Here is a 22361-nt window from a genome sequence, read left to right on the forward strand (position 1 = left end):
GAAAACGTAATAGGAGCCCACTGATGATCACTAATATCAAAAATCATATTATTTTAAAGAGATTATTGCATTCTATGAAGAAAGGTTTAGTACAATGTAAAGTGCTATAGGTTATCATACTAGACTTTTTTACCAAATGAGTGATTCATTGCCTACATGGATATTTGTTGGCAACAAACTAGCGAGACTGATTTTGAGTATGACAGAAGGGAACTTCGTCAAAACATTATGGATGTAATGGCCACCATATTACACGTCTCATAGGCTATCATGCACATCTAATATGGTGCACTGGATATCTGTCATGTTTTGACATACTATTATGTCACCAGACTCTCAATAATGCCCAAATTCTTCCCTTGCATTGTTTTTGTTGGCAAACCGATTTTGTTCCAGTTACATATAAGTAGTACACCACAGCAAACACTTATAAAGCATATTATGAGGCGTGCCTTCGCCATGCACTTCTTATACCCTCATATATTACATCACTCATGGCATGCTCAGCAACAGCATTAATAATAACATCACTGTTGATTCTTGAAATTACATAATTTATGACAGCACAGCGCATAGAGGGGGCGAGATATAGTTACAGTTACGTCAGGGGCCGAGTTATATATTATTTTAGTTAAATATAACTGGTGGATTTAATTTCTTTTAGTTCTTAGTTTAAAATGTTGTGTTGAAACTGACATTGTTACCTAAGGATAACATCACTTTAACTTTTGCCTTTTTAAGTGACGATAGATAGATAGATAGATAGATAGATAGATAGATAGATAGATAGATAGATAGATAGATAGATAGATAGATATATGACTTTCTTTGAATTTAGAAGTTCGTGTCAGTTCACCAGAATATGAATAATAATAATTTATTCTAAAATGTTATGAAGAAAGATTTGAGGTGGCGGATGTATGTGACTACATGTTTTCTAAATATAATATAATGACTAGACTAGCATCCTACTGAGTCTGTGTGCACAAACATCTGGGCACCTCCTGCTGCCTTTTCCTTTAGTGGTCGTTTGTTCAGCTATGCCTGGACCAAAGACATTCTGCATTAGAATGTGCTGATTTTACAGATGCTGAAGAACCCACAAAACAGCAGGAGAGTTTTATTAACGTCATAATTGTGTTCAGGCTATTAAACATCAAGGCGCCGCCTTCTGGCTTCCAATGAGCTCTGCTTAGGGAAATGTCATAAACCGGACTCCTTTACAAGACATCACACACATATGACAGGGTTAAATTACGAAGTCCGTTTTTAATTATTGTCAATGAAGCTTAATAGCAGCCCACAATGTGAATAAATATTTGAGTCACATAAAGAAATACAGTCAATTAATTGCTTTAATGATGCAGGGAAGCCAAACAGGAAACACTAACAAGGCACGTTTTTCATCATACAAAAGACGGCCATAAGTCCTAGGTGCTTTTGTAAACTCCGCTGGTTGAGCCCAAAACGAAGAACGATTTCTGGATCACCATGCACTGGAATTATGTGTGTTTTTTGTGGCGACTTCTGGCGTTAATACTAGAATAGTTCAAAGCAAAAAGAAGTGACCACAGTTATCAACAACCGCGCAAATCAAAAAATAATTTGGAGTGCCTGCTTTCTGTGATAAGGGCGCGAGTTTTGTGCTGAGAAATCACCACTCAGCCACTCACTTTCAGTTGTAATACAATGAGCATTTTTTCCAAAAATATATAAATTGTCCAATATGTAGAATACTCATCCCAAAACAATTGATGATTATCTCCCGTTATGTTACTGGTTTTTATTATTTTTATTATTATTATTATTCATAATAATATTATTTATTTGTCATTTTGAATCCCACCACAGATTCATTGACAATAGGAAGTATAAAAAACACATGAATTAAAAACACTGCTTAAAATACAAAACTGGCAAAGCAAGTAGGATTCGCTAATGCAAGAGTTACTGACTTTGCCAATGTGTTTTAGCCATGTTGTTCACCAGGGTGGCTGCTGTTCAGTGTGGCTAAAACGTAGTGGCGTAAAGGAGAGTCACGTGGAGTGCTGTAGAGTGGAATGGTGAAGAGTGGATTAGAGTGTTGTAGAGTGGAGTGGCAGAGAGTGTTGTTTGTTGTTTGTTGGAGTGGCACAGTGTGGAGACGCATAGAGTGGTATACATTGGAGTGACAGAGAGTGGAATTGACTGGTGTAGAGTGCATTGCTTGGAGGGTTTCAGAGTACAGTAGTGTAAAATGCAGCGCATTGAAGTCAGCAGCAGAGTAGAGTGGTGCAAAGTAGAGTGGTGTCCAGTTGAGTGATGCACAGGGCAGTTGCACAGAGTAGAGTTGAGTAGTATAGAGTGCAGAGTAGATGTGGAGTGGCAGAGAGTGCAGAGGCATAGAGTGGTGCAGAGTAGGGTACCATAGAGTGGTGCAGAGTAAGGCATAGTGCCATAGATTGCAGTGGCACAGAGTACAACGGTGTAGAGTGGAATAGTGTAGAGTGGAGTAGTGCAGAGTAGAGAGCATTGAGTTCAATGTCTTAGAGTAGAGTGTCAGAGTGGAGTTGCATAGAGTGGAGTAGAGTGGTGTAGAGAACAGTGGCATAAAGCACAGTGATGCAGAGTAGAGATGTGGTGACATAGGGTGCAACTGTGTAAAGTGCATTGGCATAGAGTGCAGTGATTAAAAGTAGAGTGGTGTAGATAGCAGTGGCATAGAGTGGGGTGGTGTAGTGGAGTAGAGTGGCATAGAGTGCAATGGCTTAGAGTAGATTTTTCAGAGTAGAGTGATGTGGCATAGAATGGTGTGGTGCAGGTTAGAGTGCAGTAGTGTAGAGTGGTATAGAGTGTAATGGTGTATGGTAAGGTGGTGTAGAGTAAGGTGGCATAGAGTACATTGGTGCAGAGTAGACTAAAAAATGGCATACAGTGGATTGGTGTAGAGTGCAGAGACATTGAATTGAGTGTTACAGAGTAAAGTGCATCGGCATAGAGTGTATTGGCATAGAGTCCAGTGGCATAGAGTGCAGTGTTACAGAGTGGCACGGAGTACAGTGGCATAGAGTGGAATTGTACAGAGTAGTTTGGTGTGTCTTAGAAGAGTGCAGTGGTGAAGAGTACAGTGGTGTAAAGTAGTGTGGTGAAAGTACATTGGCATAGAGTAGAGTGGTACAGGGTACAGTAGAGAGGCATAGTGTGAAGTATCATAGAGTGCAGTGGCATAGCATGGAGTAGTGCAGAGCACAGTGGCAAGGAATGGTGTAGAGTAGTGTGCTACAGAGTAGAGTGAAGTTGTGTGGAGTGGTGCAGAGTAGAGTGGAGTGGCACAGAGCTGAGTATACATGGTATGGTAGTGCACTGCCATTACAGACAACACATTTTCAATTGAAATGGCCATTACATTTGAACATACATACAGTTTTACTAACAAACCTATACAGTGCACAATTGAAAATGTGTGGAAATTGCATCATCTAGAGTAATGATCTGTTTTGATCATATTAAAGTATGTCTCTGTAAAGATTTACAGAACACGGTTTAGAAAATATGTCCCTACAGATATAAAAATGGGAGTGCTAAAATGTCATTAATTTCCATATACTTTGGGCAGTGCCGGATTACCAAATAGGAAAAGTAGGCACTGGCCTATGGGCCCCACTCCTTTTAGGGGCCCTCAACAACGGATCAAAATAATATTGATTTGATCTTGGAATAAAATTACAACTAAGCTTTCTTAAATTGGTTCCAAAAGAGTTAAAAAAATTATTCAACTCAAAGAAACAAAAACTTTCCATTAAAGACTCTAGAGAAAATACTGTATTAATGTAATGTACTCATTAACAACTTAAAGTACATAAATCATAGACATCAGATTCACACAACACTTTGGCCCTCATTTCAACCTTGGCGTTCGGACGAGGCCCACAGCCAAGGCTGAACCGCCAGTCGGCCGCCCATGCGGCCGGCAACCCGCCGGCCGCATTTTGACATCCCCGCTGGGCCGGCGGGCAGAAACAGGGATTCCACCCGCTGACCCAGCTGGGATGTTCGCTGTAACATTGCAGCTGGCTCCTAATGGAGCTGGAGGCAATGTGGCGGTGCGGCGGGTGCAGCAGCACCCGTTGCGCTTTTCACTGTCTGCCAAGCAGACAATGAAAATCGCGACAGGGCTGTCCCTGGGGGCCCCTGCACTGCCCATGACAAGTGCATGGGCAGTGCAGGGGCCCCGCGACTCCCCTTACCGCCAGCCTTTCCATGGCAGTGTCTACTGCCATAGACAGGCTGGTGGGAAGGGGAGTCAAAATCCCCAGGGCAGCGCTGCCCTGGCGGATTCTGATCGCCAGGACATCCATGGCGGTAAACCGCCGGTCCCGGCGGTGTGACTGCAGTGCTACCGCCGCAGTCAAAATATGGCGATTTGTACCGCCAGCCTGTTGGCGGTACGAACACCACTTCAACCCTGGCAGTCGCTGACCGCCAGGGTTGTAATGAGGCCCTTTGTCTCTTAAAAGCTCAACTTCTGTCAGCTGTCAGTTTGCAAAGAAATTTGGTGCAAATTATGTATGTGTAATGTTTAGTTTTTTATAACAAAATTGTTTTATTAAAATTGTTATTAGAAGATAATTTGCAAGAGGGGGTCCAAAATTTCGACTACCTAGTGGCTTTCACAGGGTTTAATCTGGCACTGTCTCTGGGTAACCACCTGCAAGATTTGTGTACCTTTTGTTACCGAAGTTGTGGCTCCAAAGGGCTCTCCTGTACACTTTGGTAAGAGGGTATCCCATTTCTTATCCATTGCTTATAGCAAATAGGTTCGTACTGTGGACTTTGCGGGAAACACAAGGGGCCAGTTTTACAAGGCTCTAGCGCCTCTGAGCGCCATACTAGCATCATTATGATGATGCTAATGTGGTGTTAAGGAGGCCAATCAACTTCGCCATATTTACAAAGTGGTGCAATGCTTGCATTGCACCACCTTGTAACGCCTTGCGCCGCATTCTGCATGCGTCAGGCATAATAAATGCAAAGGGGGCATTCTCCCGCAGGGAGCCCAGTAAAAATGGTGCAGTGAAATTTACATTTCACTGTGCCATTCATTTTTAGCATCATTTTTAATGCCTGCTCAGAGCAGGTGTTAAAATTACATGTCCATTACTTTCAAACGAGTTAATCCTGCAAAGTACCTGGCACTATTGTCCTAACATGTGCCATGGTGCATCCTATTGTAAAAATGGTGAGCACAGGGTGCCATTAGGGGGTTCAGTGGGATGCAAGAAAAGTGGCGCATCACAACTGATGCACCACCACCTTGTAAATCTGGCCCTAGGTGTCATGTGTAAGGTTCGGTGGAGTGCTCTAATGGGGTTGTACTGAAGAAAACTAAAAAGTGACAGGTAGATTGCTTTATTTAATTTCATCACTGATAAGAAACCTTGACCATAATCCAGTCCATTATTCTTTTGCCCATCATGCCACTTCAGACATGAACCAGCCACATGCTGACTAGCCTATGTCCTGATCCAATAGGAAAAGTCCAGCCCAAACTGGAGGGCTAGGTCCCCTATGAAAAAGAACACAAGCGGCCCTATACCAGTTTAGGTTTTAAGTGCAATTGGTGTGCCCAGACGTAGGACGTGTGTTCACTGTGCCATAGAATACTACTTTCCTGCTTTTCCTAATGTCTTTCCAAATAGGACATTTTTATAAAGCAACATATGTGCCTTTAATGGGCACAGGCTACTTTAAAAAATGTTTATGTTTGGGAATCTAAACACATGACAGCAGTCTGCTGTTCCTTACATCTGTGTATTTTGGCCCATCATAGGAGGTAACAAATAGTACACTACTTCATTCATAATAATTAGACAGGTCGTTCTGTGACCATCTGTGACTGGACATTTTGCAATACAACCTATTAGTCCATAGGTCACATCGGAAAATGAAATGCAGGTCATAAAAATTCAGCATGCAATTTGCCTTTTTGTGCACGAGGACCCAAATTCTTTTTAATTGGCATTGTCAGATTATAATACAAGAATAGCCAAACCCAAAAGGCCTGGCATCAGGAAACATTAATTTTCCTGATTCTATTTTTAATTTGCTAACACGTGCTACATAAAAAAACTGGCAAAGGTCTAAAAATATAAAATCAAAGGAGTGGACCAGCAGCCAGACACACCAGCACTGGCAATTAAGTGCCATCCTTTTCTGGCAGCTGTGCACATGTGTGCAGGAAAATGCCTTCACACACAGCCTTTGGATGAGGAATGCTGACCCATTGCCACATCCTGTGTTGGGTGGTGGGCAGAAGTAAAATGTAAATGGCTTTTGAACAGACCAAAGGATGAATGGGGCTGACCAAAAGCCCCTGTGTGTCTGGACAAGTATGTCTTTTTTTGCAAAACGTGAGAATAGCAAGGCGTCACGGGCCAGACCTAAAACGAAGTGCTGGTATATGGTAAGCAAACATACCATTGTAAAGCAACAGATGTCAACAATATTTCAAAAACGTTATCTTCACTTTTTCAAAAATTACTTTAAATGAATTACAACTGTTGTCCTTAGTTCTCTTAATAATTTTAAAGAAGTTAACATAATACCTCACAACTGAGATTTCACATACTGAAATTTCGTTAAAAGCGATCGTAATTATTGAGATAGAATTATTTAACTGCTATAGAACAATTATATCATGTTATTTCTTAAGCTAAAGGTTTACTGGCACATCAACATAGCCATGTATTTCGTTTTTGTGATTTTGGTTGAGTCAACCTTTACATTTAAAAAACACATTTTGGATAGGAATAGGTTGCTTTGGCGTTAGCATTTTAATGATACTAACGGGGAGACGGCAATGGAAATCTTTTATTTCTCTCCTTGTTATAAAAATACTACACATGCTGTATTACAATTTATTCGGGTGGCTATTTTGTTTATTAGCAAAACGTCCAGGATAAAAATTGGAGTGGCGGTGAAGGCAACTGGGTTTCAGGTATGGACAATGTCACACTATATGCCTTTACTACTGAGTTGTTTAACAACATCAGTTGCAAATAAACTTGTTTTTGCGAGGTCTACAGATGCTGTAGAAGCTCAAGCCAGAGTAGCCTTGATGAATGTCCTCTTTCGAAATTCAGCCGCCATAAATTATTGTTGTGTACATAACACGGCAACAAAAGTCCTTCCTTTCTGCTCCACTGTTTGACACATAACTATTATTTATTAGGAAAGACCTGCATCGTGTAGTAAACACAATGGAACTTGAATGCTTGAAATTATGCCAAACTCTTCCATACATGGGTATTTTCTGTGTTTCAAAACAGTTTAGCACAAAAGTAGTGCTGTAATTAGACACACAGGAAGTTGAAATAGGAGGATGTATGCAGCGGCTTTAACATGCAATGTTAACACTTCCAACTGACTTAAGTTCCCATATAAACATATGTTATCATCTGGAATGTAAATTAAAGTAAAGATGGAGCATTTGGGGGCTCAAATGCTCAGCCCTTCTGTAGCTTTCTTGACCGGGTCTCTCCCTGCGATCCTATGCTACTGTGTAACAGCGGGGACTAACTAAATAGACAGTCTGGCAATTGTCATAGAAGTTAACGGCATCATAAAGGTCCCAAATTATCCTTGGATATGCATGTTAATGCCCATTCGAAGTTCCAAGAACAAAGGTAAACAAATCATGCAGTTCTAAACACCTCCCCCCTTATTTCAGTCCCAACAACCCCACACCTACAGCAACGTCCTCCCCTATCTTACCCCATAACAGCCCTAATCCCTACATGGCCAACTCCAAAAATCTTACCCTCTGTCCTCCCACAACCAATACGACATCCAAGACATTACATTATTAGGGACTTAGCTTGTTAGGGCACGAGGCTTTGGAGGACAACCATTGTCAATTAGGTGGTCTGCATGGATGTCTTTGACTTCTACAGCCCCTCTCCAGCTTTTCTTTCTCCTCAATGTTGAGGAGCTGAGATTCTCTGTGGTTGTCTGGATGGAGACCTGTGATGGGATGCCCTTATCCCTTTTCTCGCCAGCCTGATTCCCAGCAATCAGACCGCCTCTGGCTGGCTTGAGAAGTGTGGCCTTTGTGCAGGCCCTGCATGTGAGTGGTTAGGGTGACATTTGAAGCCATGGTGGTGTAGAGAGCAGCTTATAGGGGGTTGCACTGGAAGCATCTATGACCGTCCTCTTGTCATCATGGAGTTTTGAGAAGACAGACCTGTATCGTCCTTACCCATGGATGTCATTTATGAGTCACCAGGGGTCGCAGCAGTGACCCCTGGTTTGCCCCTTGCGAACCCTGGCTTTAGAGGTGGCAAAATCAGTGCCTGGAGCACAATAGCAGCTCCTCCCTGTGGAAGTCAGTTAGGGCTCCCTTCTCATTTCTTTTGCTCATTTTTTGTTAAACCAATGTCTAATTATTCTTTATTAGAGTAATACAAATACAATTAGCTGGGCAATGGTCATCACTGGCAGCTGAGGTAATTACAAAATGATTTTAAATGCATGGTATGTGTGTGCTTGAGGGTGAGTGTGTGTTTGCATGAGAGAGTGTGTTTGAGTGTGAATGTGTGTATGTGTAAGCATGTGTGTGTGAATGATACTGAAGGTCAAAGAACGTGTGATGTCACTTCCGTTATTCCTGGCTTTTTGGTGAATTGACGTTCATGCCTTTACCCAATCCATAGATCACACCAGCAACCTAGTCAAGGTGTTCATATTAATGCTTCACTTGATGGGGGAAGACTAGACTGCCGGTACAGTTTGGTAGGTTTCACTCCGTCACAACTCCATGTTAATTCTGGCAAGAGCTTCGGCAACTACTTTTGATGAGGAATGGTATCTTCAGGCAAGTAATGAACAACTTAATGCATAATGTTACACCAAAGTCTATGATACTGCTGGCTTTGTGAAACGTATTTTGAATCTAACCGTTGTTATGTAACATTAATATGAACTTTTGTAAATCTTCTAGAATCTGTTAATCTCCAACTACTTGCATATAGTGAAACATATGCTTCTGTAAACTACCTGTACATAGCATCAATTGTTTTTTTTTGTAAAATGAATTTTTTGAGCTTTCACATGAGATAGAGCAATCTTAATTGAAAAGCAAGGCAGTGTGATTTTCCAATGCATAGAACATTTGTCCACCAATATCAGCCCATTAATTGCAGTACTCCTTTGCTAACACATACTGGTAAAGAAAATGCGTTGCAAACTATAACTTTTACAACTGTGTAGTTTACTAAGTGTGTGAATAGAATTATGCACTTGGTATCATTAAGGGCTGCCACCCATTTATGAGTTGGATAGACACGGGATGGGGTAGGTCACAGTTGCTGTGCCTCCAGCATCAGCAAGGGATTAAAAATAGGGGCCGGGCAGTGAAGGGCCACCACCTGAGAAACTGTTGGCTTCCAGTAGGTGGAGGCATGCTCCCACACAGGGCGTCATCCCTCCCCCCATTGATCGTCTGTGTCCTGCATGAAGCATGTGGGATATGCATACTTGGTTCAGTAGTCTCCTGACATGTGGATGTGCGGCATGCTCATGTTCGCTTGGGAAGTTTTTCGCAGTCTAATGCATAGGCAGGAGCATATCTAGAGAGCCACATGTTGCACATCAAGGTGGGTGTGTGTCATTCTTCACCTCAACATTAGTGATGTAGACCCCCCAACACTCTCAGGTCAGTTCTACTGTCCACCCTTGAACTGAGCAACTTGAGAGTGTTTGCTTCCGCAGATGCCCACGTCAGTAGTGGACTCAGCCACCGCTGGGGGTCCTAAGCTGTGCATGCTTTCCACAACATAGCTATCTATCTTTTGAATAACACAAATGCAAGGGCGATGAACAAGTGTAAATGTTTGTCCCCTCTAACTCTGGGGTGTAGGCCGAGGAGGCAGGACTCATGCGTTGGGTCAAGGTCTTGGTCAGTGAGTTTGGCAACCATGTGTATGATCCCATGCCAGGCCACCTGCAGTATCCGGCAGTCACATACCATACGATAAAAGCTAACATCCACTAGTCCACATCTGGGACACTCAGGTGTCACTCAGGTGGGGTAAACATTTACACAATACGCTGGGAAGGGAGGTAGGTATGGTAGACATAACTAAATTGCTTAAAGCAGAACCTTGGGTTGCAAGACACTCCTTTCACTTGATGAAGCACTGTTAGCTAAGCCTTGGCAGATAATGGTTGTGGCAATACATCACACTTGCACTTCCTGCACATAACCCAGTGGCATATTATTAAGAGGGGTGTATAATATGGTAACAGTGTGGCGTGTGATCTCCTGAGTGAGTAGTGTGTGTAATGCAGAGGATGTAGTTGGCTCTGCATCTCCCACTGCCTATGTGGTGTGCAGTGCATGCTGTATGGCACTGCATGTCAGAAAGTGGCCAGCAGCATGCCGTTGTTATCCATGATGTCCTGATATGTCATGAGGACGCCTTCATTATAGAAATTCCCACCTCCCTCCACGGGCTAGTGTCATACTTCCGCATCTCTTGTAGTTGTCATATCTCTATAGATGGGCAATACTGGATGTGGGGGCCTTTGCCATGTATAAATATGGGCCAACACAGTCTGGCCACCGTCATCTGGTGCGGCTCCCACTGCAGAGACCAGCTATGGTCCATCAACCATGTGTAAACCCTCATCATCCCCAGGATACTCCCGAACAGTTTCCTGCTCAGGGGATGGGGTCAGCTGTAGCCTTCCCATTTGCCACTGCAGAGACCGCATAGTACAATTCAAAATGATGTGCTTCAAGCCTGCCCTCAAGCAAAAGGCATTGTTGGCTTGAAAAGAGCCACCCTTTGTTGGCCTTCACCACACATCAATTCCAATGGGAGGCCATGGAGTTTTCAGAAAACGTTCTGTGAACATAATTGGTAGTATCAACATTTTGGATATTACCACCCGTCCTAGCGGCGAGAGAGGCAACAATCACCAGAAGGGCAAAGAGTATAGATGGCGGCCTCTGCTTTGTCCACATTGCCTTTGCAAGTGTCCTTGTCTTAGTGGTAGACCTGGACACCCAGATACATTAAACATATTGTAGCACCATCAGAGTCGGCAGCCTGTTGGGACTGTTCTGTCCGGTTCGGGGATAGGGACTAGAGGGAACATACATTATTTGGGCCAATTTACTTTCAGACTCGAGAAGTCCCCAAAGTTGTACATCAGGTGCATCAGGCTTTGAAGGGGGGCCCTTGTGTCATTGAGGAACTCCAGGGCATCATCCGAATATAGCAAGATGATATGATATGTTTGTGTAAATCCGGAATCCCCCACTGTTGCACGTGTTGATGCAACTGGCAGGCCAACAATTCCATCGCCAAGGTAAAGATCAGTGGCAAAAGGGGACACTCCTGGCTGGTGCTTCTCTGTATTATGAATCTGACACTGTCTGGCCTGTTCAGACACTCGCAGTCAGGCTCTTGTACTTTATGCGGATCCAGTCCAGATAACCAGGGCCAAACCCCATGCTTTCGAGGGTCAGCAGTTAAGTCCCAGCTCAAAGTTTAATATGCCTTCTCAATGTCGAGGGACACTACCACCTGATCGCAAACCTCGGGGGGAGGTGTCCAGGATGAGGCACAATAATTATTGGATGTTGAGGAAAGTGCTGCATCAGGGGATAAACCCTAATTGATCTGCATAGATGAGGGTGCTAATGATAGGGAGCAGACTATTTGCCAGTACTCTGTCCAGGATTTTATAATCGAGGTTCAGAAGTGATAATGGGCGATACGAGCGGACGTTGAGTGGGTCCCTGCCATGTTTAAGGAAGGCCACAATCAGAGCTTCCCTAAGTGAGTCCAGAAGGTGGCTCGTAATTCTAGCTAATTGTACATTTCTAATACATGTTAGGTGACATGGGGGGGAAAAGTAAATACTCAATTGGTAGCCCATCTGTGCCTGATGTTTATTGTGAGAAATTTGGGCCGTGGGCATCTGTATTTCCTCCAATTGAATGGGGTTGTCCAGGTCGGCTTGCTGCATCTGGGACAACCTATTCAGCGGTAGGGTACTCAAGTAGTTACGTTTTCACTGTGGAGGTAAGAGATCCACTGCACGGTATAGTGATAGATAACCCAGCATTAATAACTGGGTGTGACATGACCATTATGCCATAGGCTGATGTAATACCCCTGTTAGGGATTGACATTGGTCCACTCTCAATAGCCTAATCCAAATTGATTTATAGAGCGCAACTTATCGTACCGGCGGGTATACAGGTGCTGGGAGTTTGGGCTGCAAGCTGGTTAGGTTATTCCTCGAAGAGCCATGTCTTGAGCTTCTTCCTGAATTCAGGGAGGGTGGGTGTGGTTCGTAGATAGGTGGGTAGTTTACTCCAGTTCTTAACTGCAATGTAGGAGAAGGCACGTCCTCTGGTTCAGGTACGTTGGATTCTCAGAATGTGGGCGAGGGCAAGGTTGGTTGATCGGTGCTTTCTGGTGGGCTGATGGAAGGAAAGTCTGTGGTTGATGAGGTTGGGGCTGATGTTGTGGAGGGCTCTGAAGGCAATGGTGAGGTCCTTGAATTTGCATCTCTTGTGTAGGGCAGTCAGTGTAGTTTCCTGAGGTGGGGGAAATGTGGTGCTTCTGGGTAAATCCAGGAGGAGTCATGCTGCTGAGTTCTGTGTGGTCTGAAGTCTGCAGAGGAGCTGTGCAGAGAGTACCAAGTGTAGGGCATTTCCACAGTCCAGTCTGCTGGTGACGGTGGCCTGGGTTACTGCCTTTCTGGATTCAGAAGGAATCCATGTGAATATTTTGTAAAGCATGCGGAGATGGTGGAAGCAGGAAGATGCAACAGTGTTTACTTGTTTTATAAAGGTGAGCTTGTTGTCTAAGATGAGGCCTAAAATCCAGGCATGTTCTGTCAGGGTTGGGGGTTGTCCGAGACATGCTGGCCACTATGAGTCATCCCAGGGGAAGTGGTTGTACCCAAAGATGATCGCTTCTGTTTTCTCTGTGTTCAGCTGGAGGAAGTTGTCTCACAACCAGTCTGCTACATGGCACATGGCTTTGCTGATGTTTTCTCTGGGGGAGGTGTGGTCTCCGGGTGGGGTGTGGGAGAGGATGTGCTGTGTGTCATCAGCGTATGAGATGATGTTGAGTTTGTAGGAGCACACAGTCTCTGCCAATGGTGTCATGAAGGCGTTGAACAAGGTAGCGATAAGGGATGAGCCCTGGGGGACTCTGCATATGATGTCCTTGGGTTCTGAGGTGAAAGGAGGGAGGCAGATTCTCTGGGCGCATCCTGTGAAGAAGGTGTCAATCCATTTGAGGGTGTTGCTTCTGATCCTGATGTGGTGTAGTCTTGTGGTGAGGGTGTAATAGCTGATGGTGTCAAAGGCAGCAGAGAAGTCGAGTAGTATAATAGCTACCTTCTCTCCTCAGTCTAGGAGGATCCTGATGTCGTCTGTTGCAGTGATGAGCACTGTTTCGTTACTGTAGTTGGAGCAGAAGCCACATTGGGAGGTGTCAAGTAAGTTGTATTTTTATGGGTGTTCAGGCTACCAATCTCCCCAAACAAACCCCTTCAGCGTGCAACATCATGAGGCGCCATTTATAATCAGGCCTGTGATGGAGTAATGATGGCCAGTGGACTCTACATAAAACTCTTTGAAAGAAACAACATAAACAGTAACACTGACCAGCCTGATTAGTTGAACCAACCAGGTGAGTGGACTTGTGGCGTTAAGTCCCCAACATGTAAACAATAATAAAAGGAATTGAGCAAACAGTGAAACAAGTCCTCTTTGGAGTGCATGTGGGGCATGTGGGGGCATGGGCAGTCCACTGTGTGGGTTCTCCAGCATCTGGGTCTGGATCATGGCCCACAGTATGAGGCCTGTCATTGAAGTCACACTTAACAAAATGCTGAAATGCCCAGGTAGCCCTCCCTTTAAGATACCATGAGATACAGTAGCGTGGAGAAACCTCTGTTACAAGTCATAAGCTGATCTAGGCATCATCCACGGTCCATCTCCAATACTGGTTAGCAAGGATCCAGAAGTGCTTGTGTCTGAACCAGTGTCTGAAGAGTGGTCATGCTGTAAGGGATGCGAAGATATTCATAGAGTATTACAATGCATCTCTACTGCTTGTTCAGCGACCACTTGATCCTGGGTCAGATTTTTGCATCTGGGCTGGGGGACTGCCCAGTAATTAGCCAGCTGGGTGTCCGTGGTGGTGGGAGCCAAACCTTTTGCATAAATCCATGCCCACCCATCCTCAGGTATGAGGAAGATGTAGGATGTCTCTCCATCTATCACTTTGAGTTTCAATGGAAATAAGAGTGTATACTTAAACTGCAAGTCATGGAGACGCTGCTTGACTTTCATGTAGGAGACCCTGAGAAGTTGGACCTTGGCTGTGAAGTCAGAATATGCTGTAATCTCAACGTTATCATATCTTCAGGGACCCTTCATCCAGAAATGTAGCATAATTAAGTCACAGTCCTGATAATTGAGGAAATGAGCAGTGAGGGCTTGTAGTGGAGCTCCAGGAGGGGGTGGCTTGCGGGGGATGTGATGAACCCGTTCCATGGACAACAGCTTCGGCACCTTGTTGTTAAGGATGGCTATCATCAGCCGTTTTCTGAGGGAAAGTTCAGCATTGGGATCTTCAGAATGCTCTGTGAAGACTAGGAAATGGACGCTATAGTACTGTGAGGGCCCCTCAGCATCCTCTGCTCAACGGTGTAATGAAGCGACCTTCTCCTTCATGGCACTTATTTGGATCTGCAAGTCACAGACCATGGGGTTTATGGAAGTCAGGGAGGATTCAGGATCATCCGCATGTTCAGCCAGCTTGCGGTGGTCCTCCCTCAGGAGATTCATATGCAAGGAAACTGCATCTATCTTTGCCTGCAGCAACACTTTGGCATCCAAGATGGCGTAGAGGACTTTTTCAAGCTGGGTGGAGTGCAAAGTGAGGTGGTTTTGAGTTGCTTTAGGGCGCTCACAGTTTGATCATTGGATGAAGTGGGTGGTGGGAGGGTCACAGAGTCCTGCAGCTGAGTGGCAGGCAATGTGTGGCTTCCCCATCATGGCGGTAGTGAGTTGAGAAGTGGTGGGCAAAGTTTGGGAGGTATGCAGAAAATCTGTGGTGCTAACAACACTATGATTAGCACAGGAGGTGGGCACTCATGGGGCTTCGAGCATCCAGCAGGTTGGTGCTCAGCAGGTGGTGAGGTCCATGTGCACAGGCTGTTCCCAGTGCAGGGCCACAAGGTGTCACACTCTGTGTCTCTAGGTGTGAAAGGCCCACAGGACTAGCGAGGAGGAAAGAGGAAGGGCCCCTCTCCAATGTAGTCACTCCCAGTCTAAGCCGGTGGGTCAGGCTATTACAATATGTCCCTAAGATTGTAGTGGGCCTCTCCAATCCTTCTTGCATTTAGCAGTGGACCCTCAGTAATATTGGAATACCAGAGTGGCCCCACCAGGGCACTGTGGGGTGAGACCCAAGTGGATATCACAACTGTCCCGTCATGCACATCACTGCAGCAGGAGTCCTCCCAGGACTGCCAGGGTGGGAATGCTCCTATAAAGTGATGCATTGGACTGGTTCTTACAGCATAATGACATGCAAAGTTTGGATAATATTCAGCAAGGCAGCCCATGCTCCCTCCAATCCTTTACCAAACATTCTTTTAGCTCTACCTCCCTTTTTGACACGTATGGCTCAGAATAGTCCACTCCATCTAATTCACTCTTTTTCCCTTTTGAATATTAAAGCTTTAACACTCAAAACCTCCAAAACCATCTTCAACACCATCGTGGGATCTTCATTGTTCTTTTCCAAAAACTACAGTATGATTTTGAAACAAACCATTCCTTGAATTACCTAAAAACGTTTGCAGCACATGTTAGAATACAGCCTGAAACTAAACCAATATAAACAGCATTCTTTGGAAAGAGAGGGTACCTTCTGCCCTTTTAAACAATGTCAAATGACAAGAGTTATTGAGTAGTTCAATTTGAGGATAGGCTGGTGACGTATCTAAGTCTGAAAATGCTTATGCTTCACTAAAAAGTGGCAATATTTCTCCAATGTTTCTCAAGGGACGGAGATCTTTCTGTTTCCAGTTAAAACAGGCTACTCCACATGCCCACGGAGGGAACCATTGGTCTTAAGAACAACAAAATCCCATATTTTCCTAAAACTGTGCATACCTCCTCTCTGCTTGATAATCACTCCATTTGATTGGGGTCTAATAAAATCTAAATTACAAGCTATTCTTCCCAGGTGTAGTACTGGAACATCAACAGCAAAATGTTGTGTTACAAAAATATTGTGACTTAAATATCAACTACCAAAATGCCATGAAGTTAAGCATAGCTAAGTAAGTATATATTTACTACATTTAACTCCACATCTACCTTGACAATATATATTGTATAATTATATTAAGGCAAAGATCCTCTTCCATAATTTTCATGGGTGGGTGGAAATCGAGAAGTTTCCACTGAGTTACATGAAATCTCAGTGAGATTTCACGGAGTTCTGTGAACGGGTGAGAATCTTCATGTTGCTCTATTCCTGCTGATTTAAGTGCCAGGAGCTCATTCCACACTGAAAAATCAGCATGAACGGCACCACGCAGCACACGAGGGGGTGCTGCTTCCCAAGTTGGTTTTGCTGCAGCTTAAGTAGGTTTTCTACTTGAGCTGCAGCTTTCTCACCCTGAAGGGTCTTAACCACCTGTAACCTCACCAGCAATCTCACCAGGTACCCTTTTAGCACCCAAGAATCACGCTAAGGGATGCAGATCTCACTTGTGCTCGCCGAATTTACCACTGCTGCACCACAAGCAAGAAAAAACTCCACCTCATGGAGGTTGAATTTTGACGTAACTTTGCATTACAAGCGGAACGCAGAGTGGCCAAAATTCTGCTAACTCCACTGATGCAGCATAGTTTGTCACCCTCTCCTAATAATTTTATTACTGTCTTTTTGAATTACACTCATTATCATTAGCAGCTAGAACCACAGGATTAATTTGAGGTGAGAAGGAAAACTCATGGATTAAAACAGAACAGTGGTGATACCTTGCCAGTGATGTAAGATAATAAAGGTAACCTTGCATGACTTTACAGTAACAACACAGAAACGTTTCTATCATTTGATTAATTTGCTCTTTTTAGGGTTGACCCTGCGAGTGCATTCACTAGCGATACTCTCTTGTGATTAGTACAGGGCTTGGAGCCCGCCTGACACTCACCATTTGATGGTGTGCATGGCACTCTTCTTTACAGCCTCGTAATTCATCAAGGAATGCTTGGCATCACTTCTGTTTCTCTGTGTGGAGCAGGGATCAAGCACTAATTGATGCAACTTAATTAGTGCCCATCCACTGCTCCCAATGTGATCAAGGTACTATTTGTTGTTTTTGACTTTGGGCGCCCACAAACAGAAGACTTGTGACTGGCAAAAACATGCCCAGCAGGCACAAAATCCCGAAGTTTTCATTTTTTAAAGCTAACTTTATTTTATTTTGCCATGTCGTCTTTTCTCAATTTCTTCTCATGTTTTCCTTTTGCTCTTGGGTGCTGTTGTCAAAAGATTACAATTAACAAAGTATGCGAGGCCCATTATATTGCAAATGCTTGTATGATATTGGGCTCCTACTATCGTGGTTGAAATTTGCACTGGTGTCCTAGAGTTCATATTATTATTATTGCTCTTCAAACTGGGCTGAGTAGACTTTTTCCACAGTTGACTCTCAGAGTAGACAGAACGAGCATTCAATGGCTTCTGAGGGAGGAGGCGTGGCTGGCAAAAGCTCAGAACTCAACAGTTGGGAGTGTGTACTTTTTGTGTAGACTAATTAAGTGAAATAACTCTAATTTGCAAAATTACATGAGAGGCATTTGGTGCGCTTGTCAGAAAAAAACACTGGCGATGCATTTCGCGCTCAAAAAACAGCACAAACTACATGTTGCATTGTACAAGCATATAGACTTTTCTTTAATTCTAGCCTGCTTCTACCTAGCCATTTGTCATGTTTCCTGCTTCCTAGACCTTATCCAAACCAATCCACGTCATTCTGCTCCACTCATCACTTTTTCACTATATTGTTACTTTTTCTTAGTTTCCCACTCACCATTTGTTTATTTCACATTTTCTCCCCAGTTTTGTTCCACCAAACTTCTACTCAAGAGTAATGAGAGAGGCAAGTTGTACTGCCACAGAGTCCCGCACTCCCTGTGGATGACAGTTATGTGATGGCACAATGCCAGGCCACATTTTCTGAGAGGCAGAGGTAGTTGTGTTTTTTGCTCAGCACCACATTCCATTTATGCTGGCAGCAGGCGGTGGGCCTGGCAAGGGCTACAGCCTGGTGGAGTAATGGCTGTTATGGGTGAGAGTGGGAGCAAGATCTGCTTGGCGTCAAAATGGTGGATCTAGGAGAGTGATGTTTTGCAAATTTTGGTTTAATATATATCACTTTTCAGGCAGCATTATATTACTAGTAAGTTTCTCTGATATACTACCAGCAGGTAGTTATAGTTAGGACCTCGTTTCCATAGGAAAAGCATTTTTTCTTTAGCTAATAACTTTACAAATATTCCCAAAACCTAGTTGCCAGGGGAAAAAAGTGTTTTTTGATAAATTTTCAACACAAATCGTGTTAGATCCGCTAACCGGGGATTTTTTTTAAAAAAGCAAGCGTGATCTCCCACACTTGTTCTCAGTTTAGTTCCTAGGTGGGGCTAGTGCCAATTTTTTTTAAAAGAAGGGGGCATGGGGCCCCCTTCCTAGGGCTCTTTTGAGCCCCAGGCAGGCACCTCCACCTCCTGGGGCTTTATTAATACATGTGAGGGGGCCAAGCGGACACTGATATATTGGTCTCTTTTGAGCCCCAGGGACCACCCCCTCCCTGGGACTTTATCATTAAAATGGAGGGGGACGTTTTAACCATGCCCCAGAGATCACCCCTTCCCCGGGGCAAAAACAATTTTTTGTGTGGGAAGGCCACACTGATGCCACAGGCCATGTGGACCACCATCTCCCCAGGGCCAGTAACATTATTAAAAGTGGGAGGGCAGGCTGCACGGCCCCTCTCCCTGAGCCATGGGGTCCACTACCTCCACAGGGCCAGTAACATTTATAAAAGTGGGAGGGCAGGCTGCACGACCCCTCTCCAAGGCAGTATACAGTCCTAGGGACCACCACCTCCCCAGGGCCGGCCTGTGAACAAGAAAGGAGGGGGGTCTCACAGCCCCTCTCCTGGAGCCATTAATGGCCCTGAGGACTGCCAACCCAGTGCTGACTCTAGCTGTCTCCCAAGGTGTCACCCTCAGGAAATACAAGTTTACTTCACTTGGCAGGAGCTGTGACAGCTCCTGCCAAGTAAGAGCAAACAGTAAATCTGCTCCCAGCAAGCGGCACCTGTAAAACTGCTCCTGCTTACTGAGAGCAGAGTTTTCCTCTGTTTCCCTGCCCGCTGTCATCATGGTTAATATCTTTCACAAAGTGGAGGGCACTCGCTCTATCTCCTCTCCAAATTACAAAAATATTGTCAATGAACCTTAGCCACAAGGTTATGTGTGTGCTCCATACATCAAGGGGTAGGCTATTGAGCACCTGCTCCTCCCACCAGCCCATGTTTAGGGTTGCAAAGCTGGGAGCAAAGCAGGTGTCCATCACTGTTCCTGCTGTTATTCATAAATTTCATTATTTAAGAAGAATATATTGTGTTTTAAGCACCACTCCAACATGCTTAATACAATTTTGCTGTGTTTCTAACATCTGAGTGGCCACTCCCTTATGAACTATTCAGTGGCCCATCTATGTGTTGAATGCTTGCAGACAGTGAGGCGCCATCTAGTGTCATAAGTAGCATTCCTTCCTCCCAACTTACATCAAAATTCCTTCTCATTAAATCTCTTGTTGCCCTTGAGATATGATGGAAGATTTTCTACTTAGGGTCTCAAAAAGAGATGAATGTGGCATGAAATATTCTTGAATAATTCCTCTTGTGCTGCTATAATGGGTCTTCCAGAGGCTCCCGAGCAGTATTATGCACTTTGGGAATTAAGAAGAAGACTGTCAATTTGGGATATTCAGTTTTCAAGTAACTCAATTCATCTGAGCTTACCAGCCCTTGGTGTGCCATGAATTTAAAGCTTGTGCAAACTCAAATTCCACTGCCTTAAAGTGGGCATAGTCCACCTTTTTGTAACATGATGTGCCGTTCAACTGTTTGTAGGCTTCTATCACATACTCTTCTGTGGACCAAATACCTATATTGCTTTGCTTGTCTGAACTTCTCACCACCACATCTGGGTTTGTGGTTATTTTGTTAACTGTATTCATAAACTCTCTATTATTGTTTTGCATTTTCCTCATATTTTTGGTCCTTAATCTCCCGGACCCACCCCATCCCCCAGGCCCCCAAGGGATTTTTTATTAAAGGGGGGAGTGGCCACATGGACCCCCTCCCGAGCCTTGTTAGGCCCTAGGGATTCCATCCCCTAGAGCCTTTTTTTAATTAAAGAGAAGGAGGGGCCATGTGGCATCCATGTCTGAAGCTTGTTAGTGCCTTTTTTGTCACAGAACATGGAAGGAGTGATGCAATTAGGAAGGTAATTAGCAGTGCAGCGTGAGGGCATAAGTTATAGTTACTTTAGGGCATGAGTTTTACTTACTTGAGATAACTATAACTGGTGAATTTCAGTGGTTTTGTTTAGAGGTGGGTGGAACTCGCTAAGTTTTACTCCACAGAATTCCATGGAGTTACATAAAAACTCTACAAAATTCCATGGAGTTCTACCCACTGAATCCTCTAGAACGCAGCTGTTTCTCTTTGGCAGTAGCCCTTACGGGCAGGTGATGGAGATATGTAATGGTGCATTCCGCTTCCCAACCACCTCGTTCATGACTCTGCAGCTTTCTAGTAATTCCCCACCGGCAGTGCCTTCTCACACAGTCCCAACCAGCTTGGCGACTAAGAGCCTCTGCCCCACGACCGACTCTGACCTCCTCTTGCTCCAGATCATACTCCTTGTCATTGGCGGTGACAAACATGGCCATACCTCGGCAGGCCTAGGTACTTACATCGGTGGAGCCTTCCTTTCTTCCCAGAGGCCACTCTCCATACTTTCCCTAGCACAGCAGCCACCAGCTCTGCGCTGCTTCGTAATCCAAGCAGGGGAGCTGCCAGAGACTGGAGTGCCTGCGCCTGTTGTTGAGTAAGAGTGAGCACCCATGAAATTAAACCTGACACAATCCCTGTTCAAAAATGATGTTGAAGAGGTAAATAAACTAGTGCCGCTGATGTATTGTCATTCACATGATTGAAGCTTGTGACCTGCAGATCTGACATGGACAACCATAGCGGACCCTTAATATAATATTTTATGTGCTGGGTAGGGTATGGCTGCACTTCTCTCTATTTTGCATCATTGTCAGTACCAGGGCTTAAGGTTACTCCTGGTATCAGTACTTAGTGTTGGCCTTGGGTAGATGAAGGGCCAACTCTGCCTGACCAGTATTAAACCTTTGGTCCAGTTGGTCACAGACAGATCTCAGAAGCAGTCTTGTTCACACCATTTAGTGTGACAGGAATTCATCAAGCCAAACACACCTACAAATATAGATCTTGGTGGCTGAAGAATTAACTCACATCCCCCTCCATACATATCTGCAGCAGGTTCATTTACCCCCCCCCCCCCCCCCAGACATGGCTGGTACTTACAGGTGAGTGCAGCACACAGGGGCGGCAGGTGTGGTACCAAGGCAAAACTCCTGGAGAGGTAGTGACTGTAAACTCTGCCATGCAGAGGATGGTAGGGTTTCTGCCGAACTACCCACTCCAAGCGTAGTGCAGAGTGGCAAAAGTCCACAAACTATTATTGTCCACCCTAGTTTTGTTAATTAGAAACAATATGTTCTTACTGACATTTTTACCTGACTGTAAGGTCTCTTTAGCCTTCTTTATGTTGCTAATACCTTTGGCACCGTTGACAAACTTTTCTAAAAAAATGCTCCTTCTTGCCTAAACTGCTGTGACTCCTGGGCTCTGGCGGATTGTGACCCCCGAGACCGCTAGGCTGTCGCCACACTCGTAATGTGGGCCAGAGTCCTCAAGTTCTCAAATGACTGCTGCCTCGTGTTTGTAAATGTGGTTGCAGCCTATTAGATCTTAGTCAAAGATCTTTTGGCACTGTAGACTTCCTATACATTTTGAGCCTTAACTTCTCAAAAACTACTGAAAAGATTAATCAAATTACAAAAACCTATTTTCTGTGCCAAAGTTTAGCTTTCTGCCAGATTTGGTGTAATTCGGTTCAGCAGTTTTTGTGATATCGTGGTTGATTTTCCTATAGACAGAAT

The sequence above is a fragment of the Pleurodeles waltl genome, chromosome 1_1 (genome assembly GCF_031143425.1).
Source record: "Pleurodeles waltl isolate 20211129_DDA chromosome 1_1, aPleWal1.hap1.20221129, whole genome shotgun sequence".
NCBI lineage: Eukaryota > Metazoa > Chordata > Amphibia > Caudata > Salamandridae > Pleurodeles > Pleurodeles waltl.